Below are 10,271 nucleotides of genomic sequence, written 5' to 3' on the forward strand. Positions count from 1 at the left end.
AACCTGTACCCTAAAGTGAGCTGATTACCTACCAAAGAACTCCAACCACCCATGAAATCAGCCTGAGATCAGAATTATACATGTCTGGATCTCTACAGGAGCAGAAGACGCCAGTGGCAAGTAAAGCAGAATGGGAGCATCGGACTGATATCGGAAGATAAACAAAAGGGGGAGGGAGCCACCAGAGGTGACCGATTGGAAAGTAATACCCCAATACGAGAGTGCCCTGCGTCTGGGGACCAGCATTAACTTGGAGTCTGGTTGAAAGCACTCAAAAAATAAAGAGCAAAGGATCACGGGGGAGGGAAATAGTGGGAATCTGGTCGGTTAGGGTCAGGGACCTAAGTCCCCAGACCCAGGACTGCCTCCCCTGGTGCTGAGCCAGAGAGGGTACGGCAGAGAAATCAGGTCTCTGTCCCTGAGCCACCAGTACACCTGACCCGCCAGCGCGCCTGAGAATGAGTGGGGTCTGGCTCCCATGAGGGGCTGGGAGCCGGGCTAGATGGCAATCCCGAAGCGCACTCGTCCCACACCCTCCCATGGGAGAGGTGCTCATAGGTGCTAGCCTGGATCTCTGGCATCCAGAAAAACCAGATATTCCCAGCCCAGGACAGTGGGAAAATCTCAGTGTGCGATCTCTGATCGGAACATCTCTGGCAGTCTGGAGCTGCCCAGACAGCCACCGCTGCCCTGGTATTGGGTACAAGGAGGAGCTCCTGCATCCCCAGGGACAGTGACTCAGAACCGACTCTGCCAGCAGCTCTGCAGAACATTCTCTGAGAGGGAGGTCAGGGTGCAGTTTGCTCTCCTCTAAAACTCCAAAAACCATCAAAAGCTGTCAAGGCGAGAGAAAACAGATGAAAGAACATAAAAACTCCCAGAGAACAAAAGCCTGAAAAAAACAATTTCCTCAGAGCCCAACCCCTTGAGGGGAGCAGGAGGACCTAACTCAGGGAACATCATTGTCTGAAAACCCACGTGGCAGGCCCCTCCCCCAGAAAACCAACCAGGAAGGAAGAAGAAAAAAAAGACTACAAGAGAACAACCACCACTACTTCATAAATACAACTTTTTTTTTTTTAAGATTTTATTCATTTATTTGACAGAGAGAGAGAGAGATCACAAGTAGGCAGAGAGGCAGGCAGAGAGAGAGGAGGAAGCAGGCTCCCTGAGGAGCAGAGAACCCGATGCGGGGCTCGATCCCAGGACCCTGAGATCATGACCTGAGCCGAAGGCAGCGGCTTAATCCACTGAGCCACCCAGGCGCCCTCATAAATACAACTTTTATTTTTAACTCTTTACCACTATTCTGGTTCTTTTTTTTTTTTTATACATACAGATAATTTTTTAACCTATTAACCATCACACTGAGATGTCCAGTACATCAAATTCTTTAATAAACTTCTAATCTGAACTTTTTGATACATACACCCATGTTTTTCTTTTGCTTTTCTATTTTTTAATTCTTTTTTAATTTTAACTTAGTTTAGTCTAGTTTATTCTTTTTTAATTTTATTTTCTACTATACATATAGAGTTAAACTTCAAGGTAATCCCCTTTCCCCAATCAATGCTACCCCTATAGGCAAACCAGTTTCTAATCCCCCTGTAACTTAGGAAAGTTGAGTCCCTTAATAAAAACATCAAGATACCTTCAGGAAGAATCAAGATAACCTTCCTCACCCACACTGAGAATTTATAACCACTCTCCCAATTTTTCCTTCTGTCAGTGTTTCAATGAATTTGTGTTTGTCCTGATAATATATAAATCTTATACTTGGGGTTCTTTCTGATGAGGTTCTTCCCTTTTTTTTTTTTGCTTATATATATATTTTTTTTCTCTTGTCATATACTTTTATCAGTCTTTGTGTTAGTCTGTTTTTGTTTGTATACTTCACAAATCTTACCTTGTGTCCCATTTGGGCTGAGCCTTCTCTTATATCTTCCCTTTTTTTTCCTGTCTCTCTCTCTCTCTCTCTCTCTCTTTTTTTTTCCTTTTTTCTTTTCCCTTTTTTCTTCTTTCTTCTTCTCTATTTCTTTTTCTTTTCTGTTCTCTCATATTTGGGTGGGGAAACCTGACTGCATGGAAGCGTTCCAGGGTGCACCTTGACTGCACCACAATCGATAAGTCCAGCTGCATCTGTTCAGTCATCTCTTACCAAAATGACTAGGAGGAGGAATACCCAACAGAAGAAAAATACAGAGGATGGACCTTCTGCAACAGAGCTAATGGCTATCGACATAGACAATATGTCAGAAAAGGAATTCAGACTAATAATTATCCAGGCAATAGCTAGGTTGGAGAAAGCCATGGATGACCAAACAGAAGTGATTAGGGCAGAACTGAAAGCCATCAGGTATGATGTTCACAATGTCCGGGCAGAACTGAAGGCCACCAGGGATGATGTTCAAAATGCTCTCAATGAGTTCCAATCTAATCTAAATTCTCTAAAAGCTAGGGTAACTGAGACAGAGGATAGAATTAGTGATCTGGAGGACAAACAGATAGAGAGAAAGGATCAGGAGGAAGCCTGGAACAAACAGCTCAGAAGCCACGAAAACAGAATCAGGGAAATAAATGATGCCATGAAACGTTCCAACGTCAGAATTATTGGAATCCCTGAAGGGGAGGAAAAAGAAAGAAGTCTAGAAGCTATAGTGGAAGAAGTTGTCTATGGAAATTTTCCCAATCTCACGAATGGAAACAACGTTCATGTACTAGAGGCAGAAAGATTTCCTCCCAAGATTTTAGATTCTCGAAAGTCCTCACCACACCTTATAGTTAAAATGAGGAATTATGTTTCACAACAGACCCTCTTAAAAGCAGCTAGGACAAAGAAGCTCCTTACATACAGAGGAAAACCCATTAGAATAATGTCAGACCTTTCCACAGAGACCTGGCAAGCCAGGAAGGGCTGGCAAAATATATTCAGAGTACTAAATGAGAAGAACATGCAACCAAGAATACTCTATCCAGCAAGACTGACATTTAAAATGGATGGAGAGATAGAGTTTCCAAGACCGGCAAGGCTTAAAAGACTATGCAACCACCAAGCTGACACTGCAGGAAATATTAAGGGGGGTCCTATAAAAGAGAAAAAATCCTAAGAATATCATTGAACACAAATATAGAAACAATCTACAGACAGAAAGACTTCAAAGGCAACACGATGTCAATAAAAATCTATCTCTCAATAATCACTCTCAATGTGAAGGGCCTAAATGCACCCATAAAACGACACAGGGCTGCAGATTGGATAAAACAACAGGACCCATCCATATGTTGTCTACAAGAGACCCATTTGAACCTAAGGATACACCCAGACTGAAAGTGAAGGCATGGAGAAGCATCTTTCATGCCAATGGGCCTCAAAAGAAGACCGGGGTAGCGGTTCTCATATCAGATACATTAGATTTTAAACTAAAGACTGTAGTCAGAGATACAGAAGGACACTACATAATTCTTAAAGGGACTATCCGCCAAGATGACCTAACAATTGTGAATATCTATGCCCCCAAATGGGAGCACCCAATTACATAAGAAAACTGTTAATCAAGATAAAGAGTCATATTGATATGAATACAATAATAGTAGGAGATCTTAATACGCCTCTCTCAGAAATAGACAGATCATCGAAGCAGAAAATTAATAAAGAAATAAGAGCATTGAATGAAACATTGGACCAGATGGACCTCATCGACATATACAGAACATTCCACCCTAAAACAACAGAATACTCATTCTTAAGTGCACATGGAACCTTCTCCAGAATAGACCACATACTGGGTCACAAAGCAGAACTCAACCGATACCAAAAGACTGACATTATTCCCTGCATATTCTCTGATCACAATGCTTTGAAACTGGAACTCAATCACAAGGAAAAGTTCAGAAGGAACTCAGACACCTGGAAGCTAAAGACCACCTTGCTTAAGAATGCTTGGATCAACCAGGAGATCAAAGATGAACTTAAACAATTCATGGAAACCAATGAGAATGAAGACACTTCAGTCCAAAACCTATGGGATACAGCAAAGGCGGTTCTAAGGGGGAAATACATAGCCATCCAAGCCTCCCTCAAAAACATTGAAAAATCCAGAATACACCAGCTTTCTCTACATCTTAAAGAACTGGAGAATCAACAACAAATCAAACCAACTCCACACGCAAGAAGGGAAATAATCAAGATTAGAGCAGAGATCAATGAGGTAGAAAGGAGAGATACAGTAGAATGTATCGATGAAACTAGAAGCTGGTTTTTTGAAAGAATCAATAAGATTGATAAACCATTGGCCACACTAATCCAAAAGAAAAGAGAGAAAGCCCAAATTAATAAAATTATGAATGAAAAGAGAGAGATCACAACTAACACCAAGGAAATAGAAACAATCATCAAAAATTATTACCAACAGTTATATGCCAATAAGCTAAGCAACCTAGATGAAATGGATGCATTCCTGGTAAACTACAAACTCCCAAAATTGAACCAGGAAGAAACTGACAACCTGAATAGACCGATATCTAGTAACGAGATTGAAGCAGTGCTCAAAAACCTCCCAAAAAACAAGAGCCCAGGACTTGATGGATTCCCTGGGGAATTCTACCAAAATTTCAAAGAAGAAATAACACCAATTCTCCTGAAGCTGTTCCAAAAAATTGAAGCAGAAGGACAACTTCCAGACTCTTTTTATGAAGCCAGCATTACCCTGGTCCCCAAACCAGGCAAAGACCCTACCAAAAAGGAGAATTTCAGACCAATATCACTGATGAATATGGATGCAAAGATTCTCAACAATATCCTAGAAAACAGGATCTAGCAGCACATTAAAAAGATTATCCACCATGACCAGGTGGGATTTATCCCTGGGTTGCAAGTTGGTTCAACATTCGCAAATCAATCAATGTGATAGAACAAATCAATAAGAGAAGAGAGAAGAACCACATGGTCCTCTCAATTGATGCAGAATAAGCATTTGACAAAATCCAGCATCCGTTCCTGATGAAAACACTTCAAAGTATAGGGATAGAGGGAACATTCCTGAACTTCATAAAATCTATCTATGAAAGACCCACAGCAAATATCCTCAATGGGAAAAAGCTTGCAGCCTTCCTGTTGAGATCAGGAACACGACAAGGATGCCCACTCTCACCACTCTTGTTCAACATAGTATTAGAAGTCCTAGCAACGGCAATCAGACAACAAAGAGAACTAAAATGTATCCAAATTGGCAAGGAAGAAGTCAAACTCTCTCTATTCGCAGATGACATGATTCTTTATATGGAAAACCCCAAAGACTCCACCCCCAAATTGCTAGAACTCATACAGCAATTCAGTAACGTGGCAGGATACAAAGTCAATGTACAGAAATCAGTGGCTTTCTTATACACTAACAATGAAAATACAGAAAGGGAAATTAGAGAATCGATTCCATTTACTATAGCACCAAGAACCATAAGATACCTGGGAACAAACCTAACCAAAGAGGTAAAGGACCTGTACTCGAGGAACTACAGAACACTCATGAAAGAAATTGAAGAAGACACAAAAAGATGGAAGACTGTTCCATGATCTTGGATTGGAAGAATAAACATTGTTAAAATGTCTATACTGCCTAGAGCAATCTATACTTTTAATGCCATTCTGATCAAAATTCCACCGGTATTTTTCAAAAAGTGGAGCAAATAATCCTAAAATTTGTATGGAATCAGAAGAGACCCCGAATTGCTAAGGAAATGTTGAAAAACAAAAACAAAACTGGAGGCATCATGTTACCCGATTTCATGCTTTACTACAAAGCTGTGATCACCAAGACAGCATGGTACTGGCATAAAAACTGACACATAGACCAGTGGAATAGAGTAGAGAGCCCAGATATGGACCCTCAACTCTATGGTCAAATAATCTTTGACAAAACAGGAAAATATATACAATGGAAAAAAGACAGTCTCTTCAATAAATGGTGCTGGGAAAATGGACAGCGATATGTAGAAGAATGAAACTCGACCATTCTCTTACACCACACACAAAGATAAACTTGAAACGGATAAAAGACCTCAACGTGAGACAGGAATCCATCAGAATCCTAGAGGAGAACATAGGCAGTAACCTCTTCGATATCAGCCACAGCAACTTCTTTCAAGATATGTCTCCAAAGGCCAAGGAAACAAAAGCAAAAATGAACTTTTGGGACTTCATCAAGACCAAAAGCTTCTGCACAGCAAAGGAAACAATCAACATACAAAGAGGCAACCCACGGAATGGGAGAAGATATTTGCAAATGACAGTACAGACAAAAGGTTGATATCCAGGATCTATAAAGAATGCCTCAAACTCAACACACACAAAACAGATAATCATATCAAAAAATGGGCAGAAGATATGAACAGACACTTCTCCAATGAAGACATACAAATGACTATCAGACACATGAAAAAATGTTCATCATCACTAGCCATCAGGGAGATTCAAATTAAAACTACATTGAGATACCATCTGACACCATTTAGAATGGCCAAAATTAGCAAGACAGGAAACAACGTGTGTTGGAGAGGATGTGGAGAAAGGGGAACCCTCTTACACTGTTGGTGGGAATGCAAGTTGGTGCAGCCACTTTCGAGAACAGTGTGGAGATTCCTCAAGAAATTAAGAATAATAGAGCTTCCCTATGACCCTGCAATTGCTCTGCTGGGTATTTACCCCAAAGATATAGATGTAGTGAAAAGAAGGGCCATCTGTACCCTGATGTTTATTGCAGCAATGGCCACAGTCGCCAAACTGTGGAAAGAACCAAGATGCCCTTCAATGGATGAATCAATAAGGAAGATGTGGTCCATATACACGATGGAGTATTATGCCTCCATCAGAAAGTATGAATACCCAACTTTTGTAGCAACATGGATGGGACTGGAAGAGATTATGCTGAGCGAAATAAGTCAAGCAGAGAGAGTCAATTATCATATGGTCTCACTTCTTTGTGGAGCATAACAAAGAACACGGTGGACATGGGGAGATGGAGAGAAGAGGGATTTGAGGGAAACTGGAAGGTGAGATGAACCATGAGAGACTATGGACTCTGAAAAACAACCAGAGGGTTTTGAAGGGGCTGGGGGTATGGGAGGTTGAGGAACCAGGTGGTGGGTAATAGGGAGGTCACATACTGCATGGAGCACTGGGTGTGGTGCAAAAACAATGAACACTGTTACGCTGAAAATAAACAAATTAAAAAATTTAAAAAAGAAAAAAAAATCAACCCAAAAAATAAATAAAAAAATATGGAAATTATAATTTCGGCTTATAGACATCTTATTTAACAAGGTTTTATGTTTTTCATTTCCTTTCAGCATTGTAATATTATCATCTCCTTTTTTTTTTAAATTTATTTATTTGTCAGAGAGAGAGCACAAGTAGGGAGAGCAGCAGACCTGGGGAGAAGTAGGCTCCCCACTGAGCAAGAAGCCTGATGCAAATCTTCATCCCAGGACCCTGGCATCACGACCTAGCCCAAGACAGACAGTTAACAGACTGAGACCCCAGACATCCTGATCTCATTGTCTTTTGACCAGTAAAGTTTCTGCTGAGATATATGTTGTTAAATCTGTGAGAATTTCTTATATGTGGAGTCACTTTCTACCTTGTTGCTTTCAAGATTCTTTCTCTGTCTTTGTCTTTCCACAATAATACCATAATCTGCCTCATTGTGAATCTCTGCATTTATCCTTCTTAGATAAACTACATTTATCCTTTTTAACTGTGTAGATTCATGGCTTTAATAAAATTCGGGACATTTTCTGCATGATCCCGAAATTTTCCTCATGTCTATCTTTCATTCGTTTTCTTTTTGGATGCCCAGTAGGTATGTGTTAGTATCTTTGATGGTTTCCTCACAAATTTCTTAGGCTCTGTTACTTTCTATTTATGCATTTTCCAGTCTGCTTTACCTGCTCAAATCTATTATTGAAACCCTGTATTGAAAGCAAGTTTTTTTTCCTGTTACTGTGTTTCTTAGCTCTTAAATTTCTGCTTTTTTTGTTTTTTGTAATTTCTATCTTTTACTGATATTATTCATTTGTTCATGTATCACTATTTTCCTCCAGTACCTTGTCCATGTTTTCTTTAGCTCTTTGAAAGCATTTAAGACAGTTGATTCGGGTATTGAATAGTAATTCCAATTTGTTTTTCCTCAAAGACAGTTTCTATTAATTTTTTCTTTATTGACCATATTTTTAAAAATTTCATTAACATATAATGTATTATTAGTCCCAGGGATACAGGTCTGTGAATCATCAGGCTTACACATTTCACAGCCCTCACCATAGCACATACCCTCGCCAATGTCCATAGCCCAACCACCTTCTCCCTCCTCCATCCCCACAGCAATCCTCAGTTTGTTTCCTAAGATTAAGAGAATCTTATGGTTTGTCTCCCTCCTGATCCAATTTTGTTTCATTTTTTCCTTCCCTACACCCCAAACCTCCCACTCTGCCACTCAAATTAATAATATCAGGGAGGTCACATGATAATTTTCATTCTCTGATTGACTTTTTATGCTCAGCATAATATCCTCTAGTTCCATCTGCATCATTTCTCAAGAAAGGGATTTTATTTCTCCAGACAGGGTTTCTCTAATATCTTCCATGCCTTTTTTGAGCCCAGCTAGCACCTTGAGAATCATCATTCTGAACTCTAGATCTGACATATTACTAATGTCCGTATTGATTTGGCCCATAGCCTTCAGTACTGCCTCTTGTTCTTTTTTTCTACCTTGTCATTTTATCCAGATAAGAATATATGAATGAGACAATAAAATACTAAAAGTGTGGCAAAATCCCCAGAAAAATGTGTGTTAACCAAGTCCAAAAGACCCCAAATCATGGAGAGAAGCAAGGGAGTGAAAAGAAGTTCAAAAAATATTTTTTTTTAAAAAATAAAATGTCCCTCAGTAGAGCAGACTTTTAAAAGTTCAAATTTTGTGCTCCAATCCTCCATGGCTTGCTGGGAGATGGCCTCTCCCATCATTTCAGATTCATTTCTCTGCACGTCCTACCTTTCAGAAAGTGGTCAATTTTCAGTTTCTAGAATTGCTGCTCTTCTTCCCTTCAACCTCTTGTTGGATTTGAAGTTCTAGCTGAACTTCTGCGACGTGATGTCATCTCAGCCTGCTACTCTTCCACCATCTTGACTCCTCCCTCTTTTGCTCAGCTTCCTTATCATCCATCATCTGATATTCTATATCATGAAGTCTCTTCTGCCTCATTTATCCTAGCAGTAAGAGCCTCCATTTTTTATTGCACCTCATCAATAGCTTTTTTTTTCAACTTGGTTAGATTTTAGTTCTTTTATTTCTCCAGAAAGTGATTCTCTAATATCTTTTATGAATTTTTTCAAGCCTAGCTAGTGTCTTGTTAATAGGCATTCTGAACTCTTGTTCTGACCTATTACCAATATCCATATACATTTTGTCTCTAGTTGTTTTTACTGACTCTTGTTCTTTTTTTTGCGGTAAGTTTTTCTACCTTGTCTTTTTATCCAGATAAGAATATATGAATCAGACAGTAAAATACTAGAAAGATGGCAAAGACCCCAGAAAAAATAAATGCGAACTATATCAGAGGAGACCTGAAATCAGGGGGAGAAAAAAAGGGGGAAAAAATTAAAGAATTAAAAAATATATATATCTATATATATCTCTCTATATAAATATAAATATGTATATAAATTAAAAATATATAATATATATAAAATACATATATTTTATATATTATATATATATATTAATTTATATATATAATTAATTATATATATAATTAATTTATATATATATTATATAATATATAATATATTTAATATTTAATATATTATTATATAATATTATATTATATATATAATATATATATATTATATTATTATATAATATAATATATTATATATAATTTAATATTATATATTATATTATATATAATTATATATATTGTATAATTATAACTATATAACATATAAAATATATGTATATTTATATATTTATATTTATATTTTTAATATATTTTTATATATTTTAATATATAAAATTTTAATATATAATTTATATATTATATAATATATATAAATTATATAATATTATATATATTATATAATATATAATATATAAAATTTTATATATTTATATTTATATTTATATTTATATTTTAATAAAATATATATATTATATATATATAAGTTATATATAATAAATTTATATTTTATATATATTTATATAGAAATATATATATTTAAT

This window comes from Meles meles, chromosome 8 (assembly GCF_922984935.1).
Source record: "Meles meles chromosome 8, mMelMel3.1 paternal haplotype, whole genome shotgun sequence".
Lineage (NCBI taxonomy): Eukaryota > Metazoa > Chordata > Mammalia > Carnivora > Mustelidae > Meles > Meles meles.